This window comes from Triturus cristatus, chromosome 6 (genome assembly GCF_964204655.1).
Source record: "Triturus cristatus chromosome 6, aTriCri1.1, whole genome shotgun sequence".
NCBI classification, from domain to species: Eukaryota; Metazoa; Chordata; class Amphibia; order Caudata; family Salamandridae; genus Triturus; species Triturus cristatus.
Genome location: NC_140589.1, coordinates 1,294,623,612 through 1,294,650,329, shown reverse-complemented (window position 1 = coordinate 1,294,650,329; position 26,718 = coordinate 1,294,623,612). Strand labels below are relative to the sequence as shown.

The window sequence follows — 26,718 nt, the reverse complement described above, 5'->3', positions numbered from 1 at the left end:
CAATTCCTAAAATGAGTATGGTACCATCAACAAATGGTTTATAATGTAACTAAAGTCTTAAAACCTTCTATTAACTGCAATGCTTTTTAATGAGGTGCTATCATGTATATTGGTCCCAAGATGGCTGCCAACACTTCTTGGATGAAGTACTGACAGCCAATCAGATCTCACGATGAGATGTGTGGTTAGACTCCGCCCAGATATGTATGTGATTTTACTTTCGATTTTCTCAGAAACTACTGAACAGATTGACACCATATATGTAAAAGGCACATGCCTGACCTGAGGACTACCTCTTTGCCAAATTTCAAGTAATTCTGTTCAGCCGTTCGGGCTGTACCTTGGACTAAAGGTCCCTATGGAAAATTGCATGGGGAAAACGCGTTTTGGGACCCCCTTTTTTCTCAGCCCCCGCTTGACGAATCTCCCCGAGACTTTCATGGTAGGAGCGGAGCAGAGCGCCCCACCTATTTTGAAAATTTCGCGAGGATTCGTCAACCGGCGCCAAAGTTATTCCAAATAGAATGTTGCGGATTTCCTATGGAAACACGGTCCTAACTATAACTATCTACTGGCGACTGCCAGTAGATAATATATATATATATTACCTACTGGCGGTCGCCAGTAGGTAGTTATAGTTAGGACCCCTTTTCCATAGGAAATCCGCAACATTCTATTTTGAATAACTTTGGCGCCGGTCGATGAATCCTCGCGAATTTCTCAAAATAGGTGGGGCGCTACGCTCCGCTCCTACCCTGAAAGTCTCGGGGGGATACGTCAAGCGGGGGCTGAGATAAAAGGGGGGTCCCAAAACGCGTTTTTCCCATGCATTTTTCCATAGGACCTTTAGAACGAGCTACAGCCCGAACGGCTGAACAGAATTACTAGAAATTTGGCAGAGAGGTAGTCCCTATGTCAAGGAAGTGCCTTTTGTAGGTTTGGTGTAAATCTGTTCAGTAGATTCTGAGAAAATAGCCTTTAAATCAATATATATATCTGAGCCCGCTTACGGTACGCTTACGGTACGCTTACGGTACGCTTACCGTACGCGTACGGTGGCGTGCGCGAGCGCGATTCTGATTGGCTCTTAGATCTTAGTAAACATTCGAATCGGCTGAAACCAGGAAGCGGCGGCCGCCATTTTGTGTGTTTCACTCAGAAAAAAAAGAGTGAAAACAAGAAAAGGGGGCAATGAGGAGAGTTACAGACCCCCTTACATGTGTGAGGGGGTCAAAGAAGGACTGTAAAGTACAAAGAAAACATTTATTGATTTTTAAAAAAAACACGGGGTACGCGTACGGTAAGCTTACGGTAAGCGTACGGTAGAAAAAAAAAATAAAAAAATAAATGAAATTCAGATTTAAGTGTTTAGATATTAGGGGGCTCTAAAAAGAGCCGTTGTGTTTATGAAATGATTTTTTAGTGGTACCTACAAGTAAGTACCGATGCAGAGTCTAAGGTTCAAGAGGAAGACTCTGTTCCCTTCATCATTGAAGTGCACACCATCTCCTCTATAAATGTCTTGCATGTCATAACGCAAGTTGTTGTGGTAAATGGCACCCATACCATAGTCACGGAGGAAAGCAGAAACAGATTTGTTGACGTGCTTTCTTGCTTTGTCAATCTGCGGACAGAAATGATTGGACCAGTTCCATTTTTGCCTTTGGCATATGTTGGAAAACACAAAGGCAGTTTTAGGGAAAAGTGAAAACAGTTGTGCAAAGGTGTCCTTCATAAGCATTTCCAGACCTACCCCAGTCAAAGTGCCTAGGTCATTGCCACCACAGTGCACTATTATGAGGTCAGGGCGTTGGATTTGCATGAAGGATTTCACCAATGGCATCAATTGGTGCCACTTTAACCCTCTCTGACCAATCCATTTAATGTCTACATTTGGCAAAGCAAGGTCTCTCACCATATCTGTTTTCTCTGCAAACTTTTCACTCCAGAAGACATAGCTGTGCCCTACAATCCACACTGTGAACATCTTCAAAGGAGAACTGGATGCACTCAGGAGGTGTCTTTCAGTAGAATGGCAATATGAAAAGAAAGACAGTTTGGAAATGGAGGCATACATATTTTTTTCAAAACAAAAAGAACTGATTGGCTGTTTCATACCATTCTAGAATAAAAACTAGGCTGTATGTGTAAATTAATAGAAGCATGTTTTGTATTGGTACAAAAAAATGTGTTACCAAAGAACAGTAGTATGGATTTGCTGTTAGGTTTGAAAAGTCAAGCACTCTTGCTCTGTGGAATTGAAACATTGTGTGGCGAACTTCTGACCTAACTCCACACAGCAGTGTTCCATGAGCTGTTGCTATGGTAGCAGGCAGAAGTCAAGTTGGGGGAAGGGTACTAGGCAGAAGTCAAGTTGGGGGCAGGGTACTTTTGGAAAAGGGTTGGTTTTCAACCAATAGAAATGTGTGATTACATTTGAAAAAAAGGGGGAAGCACTGAGATTTGAAACTTACATGTATATGTGTGGAAAAATAGAGGGAAAGTTTGCCATTATCTGGTTCTGCTGAGAGGAGAGAGGTGTAGAGAACAGAGATCCTGGCTCTGATAATCTGCTGTTTGAGTGCCACATTTCTTTCACAACTAACTAATTTTAAAGGTGAGGTTAGAGTTTGAGAGGAGATGTATATGGTAAATTAAGAAATGAATAATAGAAATGGAAATTCTTTTTGTTGAAGTTGCGTTTATCATTTTCTGTTTTGGGAGAAATTTAAATGTGAGGAACATGTAAAATAATATGGACTATGTTTTCACGATAAATTAAGGTGTACTGGAAAAAAAAAGAATAGTTTAAGGGTTTGAGGTTGGACTCAGTAATGCAAATACATTCAGCATCACTAAGGCTGGTTGCCCTTGCTGGAATGTAGGCAGCCACCCAGGTTACACATGGTGGTGGTCTGAAAAAGCAGTTTGGACATGTGCATTTAAAAAAATCAAAAAAGTGGTTTCATAATGTGTCAGTCTGTAAAAGTGATTTTCACTTGCCAAAAAAAAAGAGCAGTAAGTGTGCTTTCAAATTGGCAAAGAAATTTCGTTTTGGGACTAATGTGAAAACATGACTCTGTGTGGAAATAGGAATTACAGGCAGAGATTTATTGCGTTTTTTTCTGGTGATTTCACAGTTGCATTAGTAGGAAAAAGGGGGAGCGATTTTTTGGGGGAAGAAGCAGACTCTTAGCACACACCCATCTGCTTGCCATGTATAATCATGCACAGTATTTACAAGCGAGTGGGGTTTTCAGGTTTCAGTCTGTAATGCAAATACATTCAGCATCACTAAGGCTGGTTGCCCTTGCTGGAATGTAGGCAGCCACCCAGGTTACACATGGTGGTGGTCTGAAAAAGCAGTTTGGACATGTGCATTTAAAAAAATCAAAAAAGTGGTTTCATAATGTGTCAGTCTGTAAAAGTGATTTTCACTTGCCAAAAAAAAAGAGCAGTAAGTGTGCTTTCAAATTGGCAAAGAAATTTCGTTTTGGGACTAATGTGAAAACATGACTCTGTGTGGAAATAGGAATTACAGGCAGAGATTTATTGCGTTTTTTTCTGGTGATTTCACAGTTGCATTAGTAGGAAAAAGGGGGAGCGATTTTTTGGGGGGAAGAAGCAGACTCTTAGCACACACCCATCTGCTTGCCATGTATAATCATGCACAGTATTTACAAGCGAGTGGGGTTTTCAGGTTTCAGTCTGTAATGCAAATACATTCAGCATCACTAAGGCTGGTTGCCCTTGCTGGAATGTAGGCAGCCACCCAGGTTACACATGGTGGTGGTCTGAAAAAGCTGTTTGGACATGGGCTTTTTAAAAAAACTGAAAAGTGGTTTCATAATGTGTCAGTCTGTAAAAGTGATTTTCACTTGCCAAAAAAAAAGAGCAGTAAGTGTGCATTCAAATTGGCAAAGAAATTTCGTTTTGGGACTAATGTGAAAACATGACTCTGTGTGGAAATAGGAATTACAGGCAGAGATTTATTGCGTTTTTTTCTGGTGATTTCACAGTTGCATTAGTAGGAAAAAGGGGGAGCGATTTTTTGGGGGAAGAAGCAGACTCTTAGCACACACACCCAGCTGCTTGCCATGTATAATCATGCACAGTATTTACAAGCGAGTGGGGTTTTCAGGTTTCAGTCTGTAATGCAAATACATTCAGCATCACTAAGGCTGGTTGCCCTTGCTGGAATGTAGGCAGCCACCCAGGTTACACATGGTGGTGGTCTGAAAAAGCAGTTTGGACATGGGCTTTTTAAAAAAATCAAAAAAGTGGTTTCATAATGTGTCAGTCTGTAAAAGTGATTTTCACTTGCCAAAAAAAAAGAGCAGTAAGTGTGCATTCAAATTGGCAAAGAAATTTCGTTTTGGGACTAATGTGAAAACATGACTCTGTGTGGAAATAGGAATTACAGGCAGAGATTTATTGCGTTTTTTTCTGGTGATTTCACAGTTGCATTAGTAGGAAAAAGGGGGAGCGATTTTTGGGGGGAAGAAGCAGACTCTTAGCACACACCCATCTGCTTGCCATGTATAATCATGCACAGTATTTACAAGCGAGTGGGGTTTTCAGGTTTCAGTCTGTAATGCAAATACATTCAGCATCACTAAGGCTGGTTGCCCTTGCTGGAATGTAGGCAGCCACCCAGGTTACACATGGTGGTGGTCTGAAAAAGCAGTTTGGACATGTGCATTTAAAAAAATCAAAAAAGTGGTTTCATAATGTGTCAGTCTGTAAAAGTGATTTTCACTTGCCAAAAAAAAAGAGCAGTAAGTGTGCATTCAAATTGGCAAAGAAATTTCGTTTTGGGACTAATGTGAAAACATGACTCTGTGTGGAAATAGGAATTACAGGCAGAGATTTATTGCGTTTTGCTCTGGTGATTTCACAGTTGCATTAGTAGGAAAAAGGGGGAGCGATTTTTTGGGGGAAGAAGCAGACTCTTAGCACACACCCAGCTCCTTTCCATGTATAATCATGCACAGTATTTAGAAGCGAGTGGGGTTTTCAGGTTTCAGTCTGTAATGCAAATACATTCAGCATCACTAAGGCTGGTTGCCCTTGCTGGAGTGTAGGTAGTCACCGAGGATACACATGGTGGTGGTCTGAAAAAGCAGTCTGGACATGGGCTTTTTAAAAAAACTGAAAAGTGGTTTCATTATGTGTCAGTCTGTAAAAGTGATTTTCACTTGCCAAAAAAAAAGAGTAGTAAGTGTGCATTCAAATTGGCAAAGAAATTTCGTTTTGGGACTAATGTGAAAACATGACTCTGTGTGCAAATAGGAATTACAGGCAGAGATTTATTGCGTTTTGCTCTGGTGATTTCACAGTTGCATTAGTAGGAAAAAGGGGGAGCGATTTTTTTGGTGCAGAAGCAGACTCTTAGCACACACCCAGCTGCTTGCCATGTATAATCATGCACAGTATTTACAAGCGAGTGGGGTTTTCAGGTTTCAGTCTGTAATGCAAATACATTCAGCATCACTAAGGCTGGTTGCCCTTGCTAGAGTGTAGCAGTCTGGACATGGGCTTTTTAAAAAATCTGAAAAGTGGTTTCATAATGTGTCAGTCTGTAAAAGTGATTTTCACTTGCCAAAAAAAAAGAGCAGTAAGTGTGCATTCAAATTGGCAAAGAAATTTCGTTTTGTGACTATTGTGAAAAGAAATGTAGTAATATATTTAAATAAAATAAAGGATTTTTTTTTTTAGTTTTTTTCAGGTATTGCTGAAGAGCAGTGAACAAAATTTAAGATGCCTACAAAATCCAGAGTTCAAAAAACGCTAAAAAAAAACCTATATTTGAAGACAACTAGAGGACCAAAGTTAGTAGAAGATGCTGATGTTGGGAAAAAGAAAAAATCTTCTGGTAAGCACAAAAAACAATTTCTTAAAAATATATTCAAAAGAATGAAAAATGTACAAAATGTCTGTACTCGAAAGGATGTTTTTAAAAAAAAAGGAGAGGAAAAAATTGACAATTTAGTTAATGCAAATATACCTTCAGCAACTGAAAAGATTTATATAAATAGAAAAACAGCGTTTAAAGAGATACGTAGAAAAATGTTTCAGAGAAGAGTTATGTCTAATTTGATGAAGGATGTGAAGAAATATAAGAAAAAGACAAAGTTTTATAAAAGAAAAAAAGAAATAGAAGCCATTGCAGCAAAGGCATTAGAATTAAAAAGGAAACTATTCATATTAATTTTGAATAGGATGCGTACATTAGACAAAATGGTTAATGTACTGAAATCACATAGCAAAAGGAAAAGAGTAGTGAACAGAACAAACTTTTGTAAAGTGTTTTTAGGCAAGTGGATGCATAGTTCAAGTAGTGAACCTTTTTTTAATGAAGAAAGCTATTTTCAAAGTAATAGTTTGCTGCATGCAGTTGACACCAGAGGTCGTTCATACGAAGTAAAAAATGGTTGCATAATGGAGAAGGAGATAATGGTTCCAAGAGATGAGGTACAAGTGATGGCAGATGAGGCTATGGGGAGACGTCCTAAAGCCCCAGTGTACACTTGGAATTGTAGTAGTATTTGCACTGTGCGTCAGGAATCTATTGACAAATTTCGAGAGTTTCTAAGAGAATATAGTAAAAAAAGTATAAAACAGAAGATTAAGGTGCTTCAAAGTCTGGATCCATGCAGAGTGAGAGAGAATACTGGTTTGCAGGGTCATTCTCTGGCTTGTCTATCTAGAAAAGTGTGCAATAGTGTTTTCCATCATTTTAGGATGCTGGCTGTTCATCATACTGAAATGAGAAAGTTTGTGAGACGGTTGTATTTTGCTAAAAGTCCAGCAATAAAGTTAGATGAATTGAATAGGGCTCTGTTCCGAGGAACGGTATCAGATGTAGAGAAGGTTGTTGATGAAATTCAGTTTTGTTACTTTGGTCCTGAACAAAACAGTGCAGAGAAGGACACACTAAATGAGGAAGAAGTGGAAGAGAATGTACAACCATTTGTAAGTAAGACATTTAATGATCACATAACAAAATTTGAAAAAATCTCTAATGAAAGACCAAATATTACTTGTATTTGTTGCCGCAGAACTCATTATAGAAAACAAACCAGGTATGTTGATCTGTACAGAAAGAGTGAAAATGAAGATAATTATAAGTGGAAGGATTTTGCCACATATATATTTCTTGAAAATTGTTTTGAATTGGGTGAAGTTCAGCGTATTTGTAAATACTGTTACAACAAGTTAGAGGAAAATAGAATGCCGACCAGAGCTGTACATAATAATTTAGAATTGGATGCTATTCCTGCTGAACTTTCTGAATTAAATACTTATGAGTCTATACTCATTCAATGTGTTCATCCGTTCCAGACCATAGTACGTATGGAGCCCAAAACTGGTAAATTACCTCCTTCTGATTTACTGAGAGGTTTAAAAGGTAGAGTGGTGTATTTGCCCTTGGATTTGAAAAAAAATATGGAAACTATTGATGCGGATACTTTGGAAACTGAACCATTAGTTATTCTGGTTAATGGTGTACCTTCAAAGAATAAGAAGATTTGGCTTGAGCTGGTAGATGTACGGAAAGTACAAAGAGCAACTTTGTATTTGAAAAGGAATAACAAATGGTATGAATCAATTTATATAGAAGAAGAAGAAGAAGAAGATTTACAAGAAGACACAGAAACACCAACTGGACAAATTGAAAAAGTGGACAAGTCAAAGGAAGAAGAAATTTATGAACATTTTAGCATACATCCTCTTCATTCAAAAGAAGTTATGGGAGACAATATTGATCTCTTTCAGATGAAGAAAGCAAAAGGAACTCCCGTGAGTGTATGGGAGGAGAGCTTGGAAGCTCGATGTTTTCCCCAGCTGTTTCCTAAAGGAAAAGGAGGACGATACGATGAACGTCCGGAACAGATTCCAGCTTCTGAGTATCGGACTACAAGACTATATGCTGAAGATCCCAGATTTCGACAAAGTATTCTTTATTTGTTCCATCTTTTATTTGAAAGCGACTTATCTGCACTGTCTTATGCAGTAAATCACATTTTAAAAAGTGGAGTACATTTACAAAATGTGTCTGCTAAGGATTTTATGGAGAAAGTGCAGCACCGAGATGATCATTTGGAAACACAACTGATCAATCTGATGGCTTGTCAGCGTGGGACAAATGAATATTGGTACCGACGCCATGGTGAATTAAAATGCATGTTACGGAATTTAGGAACTCCAACATGGTTCCTTACCCTAAGCTGTGCCGAGTACGCTTGGGATGATTTACTGGATTTTCTACGAGAGGCAAATTCAAACATTAAAAACATCGAATACAAGACAGCAGGAGAACTGTGCTCATTGGATCCGGTTAATGTTTGCAGATATTTCAATCATAGATTTGAGGCTATGATGTCCTTCATCTGCAATAAAAAAAATCCACCTCTTGGAGAAGTAGTGGATTTCTTTTGGAGAAAAGAGTACCAGGCAAGAGGGGCTCCTCATATTCATATGCTGTTGTGGATCAAGGATGCCCCAAAGTTTGGAACAGATACTGATGAAGCAGTGTTATCTTACATTGAAGAATATGCAACATGTGCTATACCAAAAAGCACAGAAGAGAAAAAGTTAAAGGAGCAAGTTTTACGTTTCCAAAGTCATCGGTGTGGAAAATACTGTCGACGGAAATACAAGAGCAAAGAAAAATACTACACTAAATGTCGATTTGGATTTCCTAGACCTGTTCTTTCAAATGGAAGAGTTAACAGTTTTATGTCAGCTGTGAGACATACTATCACAAGAAAATCACCTAAGAATACCTACAACCTTAAAAGAAAAGAAGAATCAAAAAATATAAATGACTACAACCCAGTCATTTTATCCATGTGGAACGCTAACATGGATATACAGTATGTAGCTGACAATTCCATTGCTGTTGCTCGATATGTAACGTCTTACATTACGAAATCTGAAAAAACTGAATCGAAGGAAATGTGGGAAGAGATTTCTCACGAGAAGACTGTCAGTAAGAAGCTGTACAGTTTCAGTTTGAAGATGTTATCGCATCGAGAAATTGGATCCTACGAATGTTCAGATAGGTTATCTTCTGCAAGTCTCTACTCGAAGTCAAGAAGAATAATTTGGGCAAGTTTAGGCCTTGCAGCAATGAGAAATCGGGTACTGAAATCTGTAGGAGAAATTGAATATTTGGCCGAGAATGACCCAGAAAGTACAGATATTTTGAAATCAAACATGTTGGACACTTATTATCCCAAGAGAAGTCATCATCTGGAGAACATGTGTCTCTATGAAGTGCTGCAGAACTACATTTATTCACGGAAAGCCGCAGAAGACATCAACAATGGAAAATATAAAGTCGTTGGTGAAGAAGGATGTTTGGTGAAGCAAACAAAAGGAAGTTTGATAAATCACCGGAAGCTGAGTTGTGACACTACTGACAAGAAGGAATTTTACTACTTGGCTCTTTTACAGTTGTTTAAACCATGGCGTACAGAGGATGAACTACTGGGAGAATTTCAAAGCTATGAAGATTCTTTTAATGCTTGCAAAGACAGCATACAATGCAGTACATTCTCAACTTATCTGCAAATGTTAAATGAAGAAATTGAACAGGAAACTACAATTGCAGCAGAAATAGCTAGAGACAGTTCTCAGGACAGCCAAAGTTCAGGAACACTCAGTCAAGATCCCCTAGGACAACCAATCGTTGAAAATGAAGCATCAATAGCCATGAATGAAGTGGAAACGGCTATGAATCAAGCTCAAGAAGAATTTATAGACTTCGAAAATTTGGAAAGACAACTGAATCAAGAGCAGCAACAAATTTATGAAGAGATCAAAAACAAAATTGATCACGGATTTCTACATGAAAAAAAAGAGTGCTCATGCACATCATTTCATCCAATCAGGATGTATGTAAGCGGACAAGCTGGAACTGGAAAAAGTTTCCTAATAAAAGTCATCAGAAGCTACCTACAGCAAAAAACGGATTCTACTTTGTCTTGTGTGGTTACTGCTCCAACTGGGTTAGCAGCATATAACATAAAAGGAATCACTTTACATCGTTTGCTAATGTTACCAGTGGAGCATGAGAACAACATACAATACAACAAGCTAACTGGAGAAGCATCCTTGGAAGTTTCAAGAGTATTGAAGAAGATGCAAGTTCTCATTATTGATGAGGTGAGCATGGTATCAAACTTAATGCTTGCCTTTGTGCATTTAAGAATGCAGCAAATTTTGAAGACAGACTATGACATGTTATTTGGTGGAAAACACGTCATAGTTTTTGGAGATCTTCTGCAGCTTACTCCAGTTAAAGGACAACCAGTATTTAATACTGTCACACATGAAGACACGAAGAAGTCATTGGGAAGCATCGGAAATACAAATATTTGGTCCTTCTTTGAGTACAAGGAACTTACTACTAATATGAGGCAAGCAAGCGATGAAGAATATGGAAGTATTCTGAAAGATATCAGAATTGGACTACTCACAGAAGTTGGCAAAAAAGCATTACAGAGTCGGCTGCTACATAATTTATTTCCAAAGGAAGAAATAGTTGCAGAGAAAATATACAAGAATATTGCAGAAAACAAAAGTGTCATCTGCTTAATGCCAACTCTACGTGAATGCTCAATATTTAATGAGGAGCTTTTGAAATTCAAAAAGGAAGAGATCAGGAAATTGGAAGCAGTGGACAAAATTGAGGATGGAAGAATTACTGTCACAGTAACAGGCAAACTGAAAAATAAATTGGACTCACTAGAGAAGAACATCTCCAAAACAGCTGGATTAGAAAAAAATCTATATGTTTGCATGAACTGTAGAGTATTTTTAAGAAGAAATTTGGATGTTGAAAAAGGTTTAGTTAATGGAGCTATGGGAAGAGTTGTGGGTTTTATTAATTATCAGAAAAAAGAAGGAATTGAATGTTTAAAAATAAAATTTGATCAGATAGAAGAAGTTAAAGATATTTGTCGTTGTACAGTTCGTTTCATGCTTGTGAAAGACTTATATGTACGTAGGAAGCAGTTTCCGTTTTCTCTAGCATATGCTGTAACTATTCACAAGTCTCAAGGATTGACTGTAGATTGTGCTTTTGTGAACATTGGTTCAACTGTGTTCAAAGAAGGTATGGCATATGTTGCTTTGTCACGAGTGAAAACATTATCAGGTTTATTCATGATAGACTTTGATGATTCAAAAGTTAGTGCTGATACAAACTGTGTAAAGGAGTATAATAGATTAAGAAGAAGCTATGCTCCTCATTTAGGTCAGTATCCTGTGTTGGAGAAACGTGTAGTTTCTCGTAAAAGAAAAAATGAGAATATCTGTAATGAAGATGTAGAGAAGAGGAAAAAAAAAGAGGAGTGATGTAATTGCAAGCACAAAGAAAAAGGAAAATGAAGAACAGGTTGTAGGATGTCATTTTGAAAATAGCTCTGGTGTCAACTGCTACGCAAATGTAGTGCTGAATGTTGCATTTTATCTGGAAAGTTTGCAAGAGCAGATAATAGTAAATCAGGGAAAAAGATTCTGTTCAGAGCTGAGTCTCCTTTTTCAAAAGCTGAGTAAAGATAAAACTCAAATAGAAAGTGCTACTGAAATTAGAAAACTTTTAGATATATGTTCAGGACGAACACAGTTTTCTCAAAATGAACAGCAAGATGCACACGAATTTTTGATGTATTTTCTTCAGGTAGTGGAAGAAGAAGGAGTTCCCATTGAAATTTTTTTTGGTCTCTCTTATAAATGGGAACATAGTTGTGAAAATTGTTATAATATATGTGGCTCTAATGTTGATAATGAAAGGTTTATTTATTTGACATTGCCAGAGAGTAAAACAGTCACTTTTGCAAAATTAGTTAAAGATGCTAATCATAGCATGAAATGTGGTGAGTGTAAATCTGACATGTTTTCAACATTAATTTTAAAGGAATACGGACAGTATGTAATTTTAATGATGCAACGATGTAGAGCTGATGGTTCAAAATTGGATACTTTAATAAAGAAGTTTACAGGACAGCAATTATCAATTTCAGGAAAAACTTTTGTAACTGTTGCAATAATTTTCCATGATGGACCTACTGTTACTTCTGGACATTACACAGTTTATCTTAAATGTGAAAAAGGCTGGACACTGTGTAATGATTCCCAATTGATTTTCAAACAACGTTTGCCTTTTGATTTAGCAAATTCCTATCTAATCTTCCTGAAACCTAAATTTTAGAGAGATTTGGCAAGATCTGGACAAAATAATTTTACCATTTTACTGGATTACCATTGCAATTTTGTAAAAAAAAGATTTTTTAAATTATCATTTGGCCTAATGGAAAGATAACCAATTGTAATGTGGACTTTTTTAATTTTTAATGAAACTTTCAAAAACCAATAATTTAGAGATAATCGGTAACATCTGCACAATTTAAATTTTGGAATGTTATTGGACTGCCATTGGAAATTTTTTCAAAAATGATTAAAAAAATTACTATTTGGCCATGTGGAAAAGTAACCAATTCTATTGTGGACCTAATAAATTATTCAAAAAATTTTCGTGAACCAAAATGTTACAGAGAATCGGTGAGATCTGGACAAATTAAACTTTAGAATTTTATTGGATTACCGTTGGAAATTTATTCCAAAAAAAATTTTTAAATTACTATTTGGCCTAAAGGAAATGGAATCAGATGTATTGTGGAGTTATTTGAGATATAATATTGTGATTATACTTCTGAAACAAACATATCAGACGGTATTTTAAAGAAATAAGTATTGGTATTAGATGATATTTTTTTAGAATATTATGCATTTCTATAATGTTAAGTTTAAGTAAAAAGAGATTCTGGGCTTTTTTAATACAATCTTTGTGATTGTTATTTTTTTTTGCCCGCTGTAAAATGATGAATGCAATTGCTTTCACAATTTATAGTGAAATGCAATATATTCTGAAAACAGCAAAAATAAGGCAAAAATATTTTTTGATAAATATGTAAATATGTGTACTGTATTATAAAATGTTTTAAAAATATTAATACTTTTTTCTTTTTTTTCAGATTGATATAGAAAAATTTCGAAAACTAGAACCATTTTTAAAGCTATTTTTTTAAAAAACAAATGAATAAATATTTTTTTGAGTGGGTATGGTAAGTCAATAATAATAATTGTAGTCTCTCAAGGACCTTGTAATGTGATAATTGATTTTTAGTGTTTTTTAAAAAAAAAAAAAAAAAAAAGTTTTTAAAAACATATGTAAAAAAAAGATGAAAGATAAGGTTGGCTCTTAAAAGAACCGTTGTGTTCATGCAGGGACAGAGGAAAGAAAGAATGGGAAAATTATTCAAAGCGACAAGTGTGCTGATCTATTTTGTTGTTCACTAGGGAAACACTGGTCTCCCTATGGCAAATTAGATCTTGACAAAAGGCGCATCGAATATCAACCCTCCGAAATCGAGGGTTCATTTCCAGAGGGCCAGCAAAAGGAGATGCTCCCCCCACAGATGAAGGGCTCACCTGACCTGCAGAAGAAGGAGTCAGCTCTGCAGATGATGGTCCAGGCTGAGCTGCTGTGGATGTACTTGCTTGTCTTTCTGAAGAGTTACCTCCAAAAAGATGACCATGTGTCCTTCTGTGTACATCCTTGAGGTGTCTCTTCATGGTATGATTCCCAAAGGAATACTTCCTGTCAGGATTACCTCTTGAAAGTACACGCTGACACAGCTTGCAAGTTACTAAGGGTGCATTCACCTTTTGCTGGCCTTCAGGAAAAGTAAAATAATCCCATACATAAGAGGGCTTTTGTTTCCTCGCTCTCTGCCTCAAAACAGTGCTGCTAGTGCTAGCCTCACTCTCAGAAGAGCTCTGCTGTTCTGCCATCGTATCACAAAGACAACCCAGCTCCTTCTCCTAAGGGATCACAAGCAGAAATGAGAGGAATGGGTGTGGTGTAGGAGAGTTCTAGAACTGAAAGTAGTTTCAACCAATCAAAAGTTGTGTTTCATGATCACATGACCTACCGTACGCTTACGGTACGCTTACGTCAAAAGTGCGCATGCGCGTAAAAAAGACACGCGCTTGCGCGCATGCGCATAACAGACACTACCCGACACTTCCGCGTAACGTGCGCGTGTAGCGTACGCGCGCACGCGTCCCACGCGGAGTACGCGCGGCTACGCAAATTGCGTAACTATACGCAAGCAGCGTAGAAAAATTACGGGCGTTGCGTAAACCGTACGCTTACCGTAAGCTTACGGTACGCGTACTAAAAAAATAATAAAAAAAAAAAAAAAGTACTGCAAATAAATTTTACATGTTTATTTTAAAAAATATATTAAAAAAAACATATTAAAGAATTTTAAAAATTTAACCATAGTCTTTATAAAAGGTAAGAAAATTAAAATAAAAATATGTTAAAAAAAATAGAAGAAAAAAAAAACAATTAGCATTTAAAAAACCTTGCAAATTCACTGAAAAAACCATGGGTTTCACACACGTTATAGTTAGGAATTAGCATTTAAAAAACCTTAGAAATTCAGTGAAAAAACCATAGGTTTCACACACGTTATAGTTAGGAATTAGCATTTAAAAAACCTTAGAAATTCAGTGAAAAAAACATAGGTTTCACACATGTTATAGTTAGCTGGACATTTTACTCGTAAAAAACCAATGAAATTCCCCCGTTATAGTTAGTTCAGCTAACTATAACTCGCGCGCCCGCAATGCACTGCTGATGACGTCACATATTACATCACTCATGACATGGTCAGTGACATCACTCATGACATCACTGATGACATCTCAAATGACATCACTGATGACCTCACTGATGACATCATCCTTGTGATAGAGTGGCAGACCTCCTCTTCCCCTAATAAAACCTTTGATACACACATTCAAAAATAGAGACTAAAATTTACAAAACAATGGACATACCAATAACAGTTACAACAACCTCTTCAGTAATTCTAAGATCCACATACACATCCACTCATTCACCAACAGTCCAATACAGTCACTCATACATGTACTCACTTATCATATGTACTCATACACCTATACATCCTGTTACACAATGCCACTCATCCATAGAGCTACTCACACACATAGTCACTCATGCCAATAAAGAATCAAACATACATTTACTTGCATATACAGTTATACACACACCACCACACTTACTTCTACGGAAACTTACACATACTTAGTCTTTTAAACAATTTTTTATAGAAATACATACTTATTCATACAGGAACTCTTTCAATCTCTCACTCTCACATATACTCACATATATAAACCAATAGTCACATATACTAGTTTTAAACATATGTAGTTACTCATAAAGACACTATTGAGACAGTCATTCACTCACTAACACACCCATACACACACTCATCCACCCATGCAGTCCTGCACACATGCTCTGTTCAACACATACAAACAGTGAGTCACTCATTCATGCACCTATGCACTACGTCATACCCCCCACCGAACCATGCAGACACTCATACTGATACTCAAAAAACCAACTAATAACCTATATAGACACCCATGTAGCTACTCTCCAACCCATGCAGCCACTTATACACAAAGTGAGAGACTGATACAGATATTTATATATTTAAACATTACTCACTAAGCCATGTATTCACTATGATACACTTAATCAGTCAGTTACACAATCAATTTTTCAAAAAGAAATCATCCATTTAGACAGTAATATACCCATTTATTCTTCCATCGACCTTGAGATATACATATATAAAACATATTTAATTTTCAGAAAAACACACATTCACTGGATGATGTCATCAGTGAGGTCATCAGTGATGTCATTTGAGATGTCATCAGTGATGTCATGAGTGATGTCACTGACCATGTCATGAGTGATGTAATATGTGACGTCATCAGCAGTGCATTGCGGGCGCGCGAGTTATAGTTAGCTGAACTAACTATAACGGGGGAATTTCATTGGTTTTTTACGAGTAAAATGTCCAGCTAACTATAACATGTGTGAAACCTATGGTTTTTTCACTGAATATATATATATATGCACTGCCGTGGGCAGTCGAAACGCGTCAGGCTGAGCTGAGCACTTGCTTGGGAATGCACTATGCACTTTAATTTGCACCTTCAATAAAAAGAAAAATTATCTCCACGAAGTGGTCCGTACCTGCTTTCTTTGGATCCTATCGGATTGTTCCAGGACTTGTGGCTGTTATATATATATATATATATATGTATATATATATATATATTTTTTTTTTGTTTGCCCAATAAATAATTGTGCTATGCTCTGGTGTGCCGCATCTTTAATTTCTTAACTTGGAATTGGATTTGTATGTTGTATTGGACAGCAGCTGCCACTGTTGCTGGCACAGGCACTGTCAGGCTGGTTGAATGGCCTATGGAGATGCAACATCACTTAAATATTGTATATGTAGGTTGGGGAGAGGAGTTGGCCTAACGGCTAGGATGCTTGACCTCGGACCTGGAAAACTGGGTTCGAGTCTTGTTAATGACGCTGAACTTCCTGTGATCCTGGGCAAATCACTTAATCTCCCCGTGCCTAACAAAAAAATGAATGTGTGTCCTCATGTAACTTAACTGGTGCTATGTAAAGCGCTCTGATACCTGATTATATTCGGGTCAAGTTTGCGCTATATAAAACTCTGCAAAAAAAAAACAAGCATTGGCATAGCCAATAGGTCTCGCCTTTCGGACCTTATAAGTGTTTAGCCATGCAACAGTTGCATAACTAAATACTTATAAGGTCCCAAAAGTGAGACCTATTGGCTATGCCAATGCTTGTTTCTGTTTATTACTGCTCTGTAGTAATGGCGGCACCAGTGCTTTAGCTTAAACATCTTAAGCTAAAGTCGGGTGCTGAGATTGCTTCAAAAGTAAAGAATTGTCTATTTCTTTACTTTTGAAGCAATCTCGGCACCCGACTTTAGCCTAAGATGTTTAAGCTAAGGCACGGGTGCCGCCATTACTACACAGAAGTAATAAACAGAAAAAACAAAGCAAGCGCCAGCTTATGCTACTGCCGGCCACAGCTTGCAGTGCATGTGCGCGAGAGGTATGCACGCAGCAGTAACCACGCCATATGGTGCCTCTGCTCAAGCTCGCGCCCGCGCACATGCATTGCAAGCTGTGGCCGGCGGTAGCATTTTTTGAAGCCCTTACTTTAAGTCTCGCCAGAGAGCTAAAAATAAATAATTTAAAAAAATAATCACGTACATAGTGTGCCTTGAAGCAAGTTTCATTATATTCTTATTTAGCGAGTGCCCTGTTCAGATGCAGATCTAAACCTCCCCAGGTTTTGCAGTCCAATGAACAGTAACTACATGTGTGCCAATATGCAATCCACATTTGTTGTATAAGAGAGCAAGCGTGTTTGAGACCAAGCGTCCCTGCCTGCTGTTGCATCAGAACAGGCAGGGATAGTAGAATCAATTGCTTTGTGCAGGGGGGACGACAACACAGCACGTCAAGCTGGGCTGTAACTTATCCTGCATGGGTCATTCAATTCCAAGTTTAAAGCGGCCCAGTAGAGAGATCCAGAGAGCAGATACTTGGCAAGTTAAATATGGAACACAAATGTAACCTCCTAGAGTCGCCCACAGCAGTTATCCCTTCGGCATACAAGGAACATGATTAAGAACCAGCACCAGCATACCAGAGCAATGGATACATTTTCTATAGGCTTTCAAGGTGTGAAATAAGCTTCTGTAAGATGCTCACCGCCACTTTCAGTATTACAGTCTTTAACTACCATGAGTAGACTATCCAGGTAAAACAAGTACTTACCGGTTGGCATACATGAGCACTGCACACGTCGCTATTGCACGACACGTCTCACAAAGGGCACCCTTCAGAAGAAAAGACAGACATTCATTAGCACAAACCGGCAGAGACTACAACATATCAAACATGTCAACGGATACAGGGCGTAATTGGGCAAAAGGTGGAGGAACAAGTAAACTACAAGAACAAAAGTTGGCAAAGCTAATAGGTCTCACTTCTGCAAGAGTTGGAGATACTGGCGTTGTAAGTGGTCTTTTACCCAGTTATGTGGAGGGGAATGTGGGTTGGAATGTTTAGTTGTGGAATTGTGTAGCGTGGATTTGTGGGGCATGGTGGGCAGTGGAATTATGTGGATAGTAATTATGCAATATTGTACCACAATTGTGTGGGGTGAGATGGTGTCAGAGTGCAATTATTTGGAACTGTATTTTGTGTTGTCAAGTTTAATTATGCGGTGTGCTATTGAATTGTGGCATGCGTTATTCTGTGTTGTGGACTGGATGTATGTGGTGTTGTGAATGTGTTGTGCGATTTGTTGTTGGATTGCGGTGTGGAACCGTGGGCTTTGAGTGAAACTATGATCAGCCCAACCCAAATTGCTTGTGGCTCAGTCTTGTAGATGCGTACAAGTTTGTATAAAGATGTAAACATGAATAATACCAATTTGAATTAAAATCTTGAGTAAAGGTCAAACTAGTGCAAGTTTAGAAGTATGTCTCCTGGCGCCAGAAGGCACTTCTGGGCGTAATGAACCTCTGGTGCAACTCATGGTAAGAGCTAGCAGAGACGCATGCAGCCACATGTAAAGTGCAAACATGCAAAGTCTAACATACAAACAAGCCATGTTGGAGCTTTGCAGGATTGTGTACTTAATTTCAAGTGGGAGAATAGCAGTCGTACTTCCAACTGGGCTAAATAAAACACATTTGTTGTCGGACTGGTACAACATGAATTTTGAGTGCCTGCACCACGCCTCTGATGCGGAGTTACTGATTGAAAAATACAAACGGAATCAGAAAGTAGCTGAGGAATTACGCCAGAGCACCTATTACCTAGTTTTTAGGCTGCATGGAATGTATTCTACATGGACAACTTGGGCAGACTATGCTTACTTACAAATGTTACTTCTGCAAACACCAGAACCGACCTCATTTTATTAGGTCTAGCACCCAAGAGGCCCATATGAGGTCTGTTCATGTGAACAGAACGATTACATCATGCAGAGACCTTGGTACTGGGCAGCTAAGTGTTTCTGCCAAGCAAATTCTAAAACCTAAACTATATTGAACATGCAGCATAGGAAGAGGTAAAATACATTTTCACTACTTGAGGAAACAGTGCTGCAGTCAAACCCTTTACTCTAGCATGGATACATAATTAGCTAGCATAACTGCCAATTCTAGCTTTATACTCCTATATAGCAACCATGTCCTGTTCATAAAGCAGGCCAATGCCCGAAATATAGGAATTGGCAAACCACCTGAATTGAAGATAAGACTTTTCTTTTGAAATAAGACGCTGTCAGTTGCAAGCATGCTATGCGGTAATAACAGCAATATTAAAATCCAGAGTGTAACACACCATCACTGAATCTCTTCGCCCAATATTCAAGATTGAAGAACGTTGTGGCCAGTCAAAGCTGCTTTACACCTACAGATAAGCAAATTGAATAAGTTAGGACTCGAAAGTATTGGTATACACAGCTACATTCTCAATCACACGTTATTTCAGCAGTCTAGCTGGGCTCTTAGCAAAAGCTAAAGACTAAAACATGCAATATAAACTTGTGCACAATGTTTACCACATGGCAACAGTGTCAAGAGTGGAGAACCATTACAAGATTCAGTACAGTATATAAAGCAATATGCATGATTGAAGCAGCCATGCTGACATAGTAGATGATTGCAAGCACCAACACCCTGAGCCATAGGTTACTCAAGTATCCCTTCTGCAATGACCAAGTATACACACAGGCTTACGTAGCCTCACCACGTATGGAACTGCGGAAGTGTATCCTGCATGGTTTGTCTCCTCAGTCATGGTCCGAGGACTCTGAGAAGTCGTAGGAATATACAGGATGCAGCTCAGCAACCCAACGGCTGCGAACAAAGCTGGCTCTCCAACGGCGTGGAACAGGACTGTACGTCATGGGCCCGAAAGCCTATGCTCCCATATGCCACTAGGACAGAGCCGCGGGAGAGCAACCTCCCCCAGGTATCCCCGTTGGGTCACCATTAAAAATACAGTTTACAATACAAATGAATTAATCAAAACCAGCAATCCACAGCCAACCCGAACTTTTTCCAACTTCAGTGCAAGCGGAGTTTTCAAAAGGAAACATTGCTTCTGTACAAGTTAAGGATTTCCCTGTTGAGTTTTAAATGGCCTATTATGCATGGCTGCGCGTAGGCGCTAAATAAGACACAGGAGCCGATCTTAGTAGAACACACACGCGGCTCCGACTGCCGCGCCGAGGCCACGCCTCTTTATTTAAATGAGCTAGCGTCTGACGTCACGCGTCAGCGCTAGCGCACCTCGGCAGCGCGGAAGGCTAGAACGCCTCTCGCGCGCCGAACACTACACTCCTTCCAACCTTTATAAAACTTTAAGCAAAACATAAAACCAACGATGAATCTATTACCAGTCTGCCAGTCCTTACAGGTTACACCATATAGTCCGCCAGCTGGGATGACGGTGCCGGGTTCTTCCTCAGGTTGTAGCGGGATGGGCCGCCTCTGTAAAGGGCCACCTCGGGGGTTATGCGCCTTGGGGTGTTCGGCTCTACCCGGGCTGGGGAGCTGCCAGGCGGGTTACCCCCCGGGGTGGCTGGGATGGACTGGGAACCACCATCCTCGCTCCGACCGTCCTCCACCTCGTGATCTCCGCTCGGCTGGTCGGGATCCGGCCCCTCGGGCTCGGCCCCGGGACGTGAAGGTGTTCCTGGGTGGACTTTTTTGAAGAAAGACACATCTCGCGTGACCGTTTCAGCACCTCTTTGAGCGGTCACCATCGTGCCTGTCCGGCGGGTGACAACCCATGGTTGTGGTTCAAAAGGAAGTCTGAACTTGCTGCCTGGGTAGCGGTCCTTCACATACACTCGATCCTGCTGTTGTATCGTGGACTCCTTAGCTCCCCTTCTCCGGCTGGCGTGGTCATTCGAGCGCATCTGATTGGCTAAAGTCTTTTCGTTGGTGGCTTGTGCCGGAACCCAAGTAGGGTGGTGTGGGATCGTGTCACTTACGATTCTCCCCATGGTGGCTGTTCCTGGCGCTGCCTCGGTTGTGACATGGGGGGTCAACCAGTATTCCCGCAGGAAACTGTAGATCGCTCTTTCCAGTGGAGATCCATCAGCCATGGCGATGCGAATGGTTTTGTTGAGTGTCCTCATAAACCTCTCCATTGGCTTGGGGCCACCGGGGTGTTATTTTGCGGTGATGGATCCCCCAGCTCTTGAGATACTCTGCGAACTCCTGCCCTTGGAAAGGCGGTCCATTGTCGGTCTTGACCAATCTGAATATGCCATGAGTGGCGATGGTTTTTTCGAACTTCGCGATCACTTCAGTGGCTGTCTGGCTCCCCACAATTTCGACCTCTGGGTATTTGGTGAAGTCATCGATAATGACCAACGCGTACCGTCCATCGGGGAGATGTCCGAAGTCGGCACTCACGCACTCCCACGGTCGCAGAGGATTGTCTTCGGTCGCCACCGGGTGAGGGCGTTCCAGCTGTTCTGCGGCTTAGCACCACGTGTAGGTTCTCACCGTCTGTTCCACCATCGCATCCATGCCTGGGAACCATACTTTGGCTCGGAGCCTGCCCTTTGTCTTTACCATTCCTTGATGTCCCCTGTGGGCGAGGTCCACCGCCTGTTGAGCGAGGCTGGCCGGCATGACTAGTCTCGGACCCCGCAGAAGACATCCTTGGGCGTCAACGGACAGCTCACTTTTCACTTTCAAGAATGACTCCAGTGTCAGCTTGGCTCGGGGCGTCCTCCTGTTGAGCGAGGCTTGGATTGTCCTCCAATCTCCCGACCTGACAGCCTCCGCTGCTGCTTTCACGCATTCATCACCTTCTGAGGCTTCTATTATCGCGGCCAGGCTCATTGGGAGGGGTCGTGACCGCTCTGTCACATACCGGACGTACTCCTCTGTATCCTCGGCCTCCTCCTTCTCTTCTGTTGTGGCTTTCCGCGGGTGCCGTGACAGATAGTCCGCCGGGTTCATGGCCCCTGGTTTGTACTCCACCCTGTAGTCGTACCCTTGTAGTTGGAGTATCCACTTTTCAATCCGGGGTGGCGGCTTCGAGGACGATCCTTGGAATAGAGGAATGAGTGGCTTGTGATCGGTTGTTACCGTGAAATGATGTCCATACACGTACACGTGAAAATGCCGGCATGCCCAGTGGATGGCGATGGCTTCTCGCTCGATTTGCGAGTACCGCTGCTCTGTTTCGATCAGGGACCGGCTGGAGTAGGCAATGGGGGCCCACTCCTCGTTGTCCTGGAGTTGTGTCAGGACCGCTCCCAGCCCAAACGGGCTCGCGTCGGCCGCCACGTTGGTGGGCTTTGCCAGGTCGAAGTATGAGAGGGTAGTGTCTGCGGACAGGGCCGCCTTCGTTGCTTGGAACGCCTGCTCCTGTTCCGGGCCCCACTGCCACGTGGTGGACGACTTGGTCAGCTCCCTGAGGGGTTTGGTGAGGTTGGAGAGGTCCGGAATGAAGCGGCCGCAGAAGTTGACCATGCCCAGGAAACTCCGGGCCTCCAAGATGTTCGTCGGAGCTGGGGCATCTTGGACATCCTTCACCTTGTCCGGGTCTGGGGCTTCCCCTTGGTCCAAGAAGGTGTACCCAAAGAAACTGATCTTGTTCTGCAGGTACTGGCACTTCTCCCGGTGCAGGGTCAAGCCTGACTCCTGAATCCTCCTGAGGACCCCTCTCAACCGCTGGTGGTGTTCCTCTATGGTTGACACGTATATGAGCACGTCGTCGCTCACATTGAGCACGCCGGAGAGCCCACTGAGCACTTCTCTGATGGTATTTTGGAATACCTCGGCGGCACTCGAGATGCCGAAGTTCAGGCACCGATACCGTCTGAGGCCCACATGGGTGGAAAATGTGGTGATGTACCTCGAGTCCGGATGAAGTGGTAACTGGTGGTAGCCTGACCGTAGGTCCATCTTCGAAAACCACCTGGCCCCGTTCAGCTCTCCCAGGATGTCATCAATGGTGGACGTCAGGTGTCGCTCTATTTTGACCGCGGCGTTGGGGAGGCGCATGTCCACACAGATGCAGACTTGTCCTGGCTGCTTCGGCTTCCTGGCGATGACGATCGGGGATACCCACGGGGTTGGCCCACTGACCTTTTCGATGATGCCTTGTCTCTCCAGGGCCTCCAGCTCCTCCTTGACCTTCTGCCGCAGGTGGAAAGCAATTCGCCGGTGCCTCAGCGCCACTGGTTGGACCGACGGGTCGATGTGTAAGGATACTTCCTTTTCTTTCAGGCACCCGATGCCGTTAAAGACTTCTCCAAACTCTTCCATGATGGTATCCAGTTCTTCCTCCAGAACTGCCATGGCAAACGAGATCAGTCTCAATTCTTCGGCCGATTGCCCGCTCAGCAGCATCCCGCTGCCCTCTTCCGTGACATAGACGGTGGTGTTGATGCTCCTCTCACCATGTTGTAGCTCTGTTTTGAAGCACCCGATGAGGGGAATGGGCGTCTTCTGGCCGTACGCGAACACCCGAATCTTCGCCTCTCTCAGCGGGGGTTGGACTCGCAGTTGGTGGTAGACATTGGCAGCCATCAGCTCGATGGAGGCCCCAGTGTCAATTGTCGCCTTTACCTCTTGTTGTTGGACTAGGATGCGACATTTCGGAAGTCTGCGCTTCTTCTTCTGTGGTTGATGGATTGCAAACACATAATGGACTGGGTACTCTTCGGTGTCGTCGTCCATGTCATCACTGTCTGCCTCTTCGCGTACCGCATGGGCCGCCTCCTTCTTGACTCTGGTGGACCGGCACACCGCCGCAAAGTGGTTCATCCACCCGCAGGCGCCGCACTTTTTCCCTCTGGCCTGGCAGTCTTGCATGCGGTGGGGTTGGCCGCCACAGTACCCACAGTCTTTCTTCGTTGCCTCCGGCTGCGTTTCCCTCCGGCTTGCCTCCTTTTTGGCCGCACTACGTTCACCGCTTCCTCCACTTGCACTTGCTCCGTCTTCACAGGGCGATGTAGGGCTGCCTCCATATGCGAGGCTCTCGCTTGCGATAGCTCCTTCGACCGTCCGAGAGTGAGGATGTCCGCCAGGGGCTTTCCTTCTTCCTGGAGGACCGTGACATGAAGCTTAGACGAGTAACACCCTTGTATAATCTGCCCTCGGATCTCCTCCTGTTCGTCGTGGAACCCACACTTGCTGGCTAACTCCTTCAGCCTGCCATGGAATGCATCCAGGGACTCGTCCGCCTCTTGTTTGGCCTGACGGAAGATGAACCTTTCATAGTCTCTGTTCGCCATGGGCTCGAAGTGGGCGTTGAGCGCGTTTAGCAGTGTGTGGTACGTTTTCGGCGTGGCTTCCACGAGAGTTTTGTAGATGTGGTGGATGTCTTTGCCTCCTAGGTGGAGCAGCAGTGCTCTGCGCCTTTCCCTCGTGATGCCAGCCCCTTCGAAGTAAATTTGTAGGCGGTCTGTCCAATCCCTCCAACGCGGGGCAAGGGACGACGGGGCACCGTCAACGGCAAACGGCTCAATGGCGGGAATCGACGCCATCTTGGCACGTGCGCAGCACGCGGTGGAAGCAGGCTTCCTCTCCTCTGCGTCGACGCCAACAGGCGTGCACCCCCTATGGGCGTTGCGCGTTGACTCTCCTCGTGCTTCTGCACCAAACGGTGGGCGCGCCTACCTCCAGACGTCATCCGCGGGACCCCTCAGGCGCTCCTGGGTTGGGGCGACCACACCCGGCGTAGGCCTGAATCGTAGGAGGGCACGGTCGTCGTCAGGCACCTCGTGGGGCAGGTGCGGCACCACCTGGGCGAGACATACCCCTTACCGGCTGTGGATTGGGGCACCAGGGCGCACACAGTGTCACCTCCGATGGTTTGGTGGGCCTCCAGGGCACTTGCAGTGTTCCCCACCAGGCCTCACAGCAGGCTCAGCCGGGTCACCAGGAGGGAGGCAGCACACACAGGCACAGGACACATGGTTTGGCAAACTGTACACTGTGGGGCACAAAAATAGCACAGCAGGGCTCAATAGACCCCTCGTCGCCAGTGTTGAGTCTTAAATGGCCTATGATGCATGGCTGCGCGTAGGCGCTAAATAAGACACGGGAGCCGATCTTAGTAGAACACACACGCGGCTCCGACTGCCGTGCCGAGGCCACGCCTCTTTATTTAAATGAGCTAGCGTCTGACGTCACGCGTCAGCGCTAGCGCACCTCGGCAGCGCGGAAGGCTAGAACGCCTCGCGCGCGCCGAACACTACATTCTCCACAATTGTAACACTTTCTTTTTTTAAAGTTACTGAAGCGCCTTCTTCCTGCAGTTGTGCCATAGCAATCTATCACATGTTAAGTCTTCTGCCGTTTAGCTCAAGTGAAGAGATTTGTGACTCGACACGAAGTGCCTGATCGCAAGTACACAGTCTGACCTAGAGAGTACAGTGTACCAGCCAGGTGACCGTATGATTCAGACGCAGGACTATGGAGAGTCTTCCTTTGATCGCCACTAGGCGATCAGGACCCATGCAATACATATTTAGTACACATTAGGGACCTTCACAGGTTCAAGCTGGTGCGAAACTGACAATCCATGTACCTGGGGGAAACGAAACGCCAATTACCAAAATCTATGCCATACTAAAAAATAAAAACAGCATTTTATTAGAATCCACTGCAGAAAATAAAAGTAAGTCCTACGAAAAGAGAACACAATTCATGTTAAGTCCTCCTATGCTTTATGAGGAAAGAAGCCAGCGGAAGTCATTTCGTGCTCAAAGAATCTCTTCTTAAATGCGCAGCGATAAACACAGCAAAACAACTTGATTAACGCATGACACAGGAATGTGATGTGGGAAGTGCCACTTACCAGATTAGGCTCAGACATAACACCTATTGAAAAAAGAAAAATTGATTAAAAAGGCAAAATGAGGCAACACTGCAGAAAGCTACGTGGCATGTTAAATGTATTAATTCTACTATGCTTCGACACCCCACTAGGACAGAGCCACAGACCGGTTGGGTCACAGGGTACGTAGAATGAAAGAATATTCAATCTTAATCACCACGTTTACCTACAGCAATCAAGGACACAAACTTGACACGTGGACTATTAAGGTGATATTTATATGAGGTCAGAATGTTTGTGGCATTGAAGATTTGTACAGCCCGAGGAGCGGTTAGTTTTGCTTACACCTGCGTGTGGCCTCATGGATATATTTATGGGGGTAAAGTATTGTCACCATAATTTGATGAAGATTCCGGTCACAGTCACATGCCAAGATTCGAGGCAGTGCTGAACTAACATGGGGTGAGTGACAGGAAGAGCAATGGAGCAGGAGGCGCGATCGTAGTGACAAGCCAGAACAAAATATATACATTTATAGTGCATCAGACAAACCATAAATAAACACGCAAGACCACATGTAACGGGCAGGCTCCGTGGGAGAGCCACGCTGAAGGATGCAGAGGGTAGATACAGACGGAAAATGGGGCCGGGGAAGCACAACTTAACAATTAAGGCTAAAAAAAGCAGAAGAGTAAGGGTGAAGGCAATAAAGGAGATCAGAATCTGAAGGTGTGGCCGGAAAGAAAAGTCGAGGTAAAGAAGGAAGGGTGGAATTAAGGTGAAGGAGGGCAAGCTGTTCTCAGAGGAGTGAAAAAAGAGCAAGCGGAGGAGAGTGGAACGGGCTTAAAGGTGGTTTAGGGGAGCAGA

General features: G+C 42.3%; 1 protein-coding gene and 2 non-coding genes across 4 annotated transcripts in view; 1 reads left to right on the top strand and 2 right to left on the bottom strand.

Annotated features, from left to right (window-relative positions):
- Positions 1–26,718, top strand: part of C6H6orf118 (chromosome 6 C6orf118 homolog) — a 275,564-nt gene that overhangs the window by 202,233 nt on the left and 46,613 nt on the right. The window lies entirely within an intron of this gene.
- LOC146821297 (small nucleolar RNA SNORA63) lies at positions 17,383–17,507 on the bottom strand. Its single transcript, XR_014964980.1, has one exon. It is a non-coding gene; the product is annotated as a small nucleolar RNA SNORA63 (small nucleolar RNA).
- Positions 19,803–20,023, bottom strand: LOC146821296 (small nucleolar RNA SNORA73 family). Its single transcript, XR_014964981.1, has one exon. It is a non-coding gene; the product is annotated as a small nucleolar RNA SNORA73 family (small nucleolar RNA).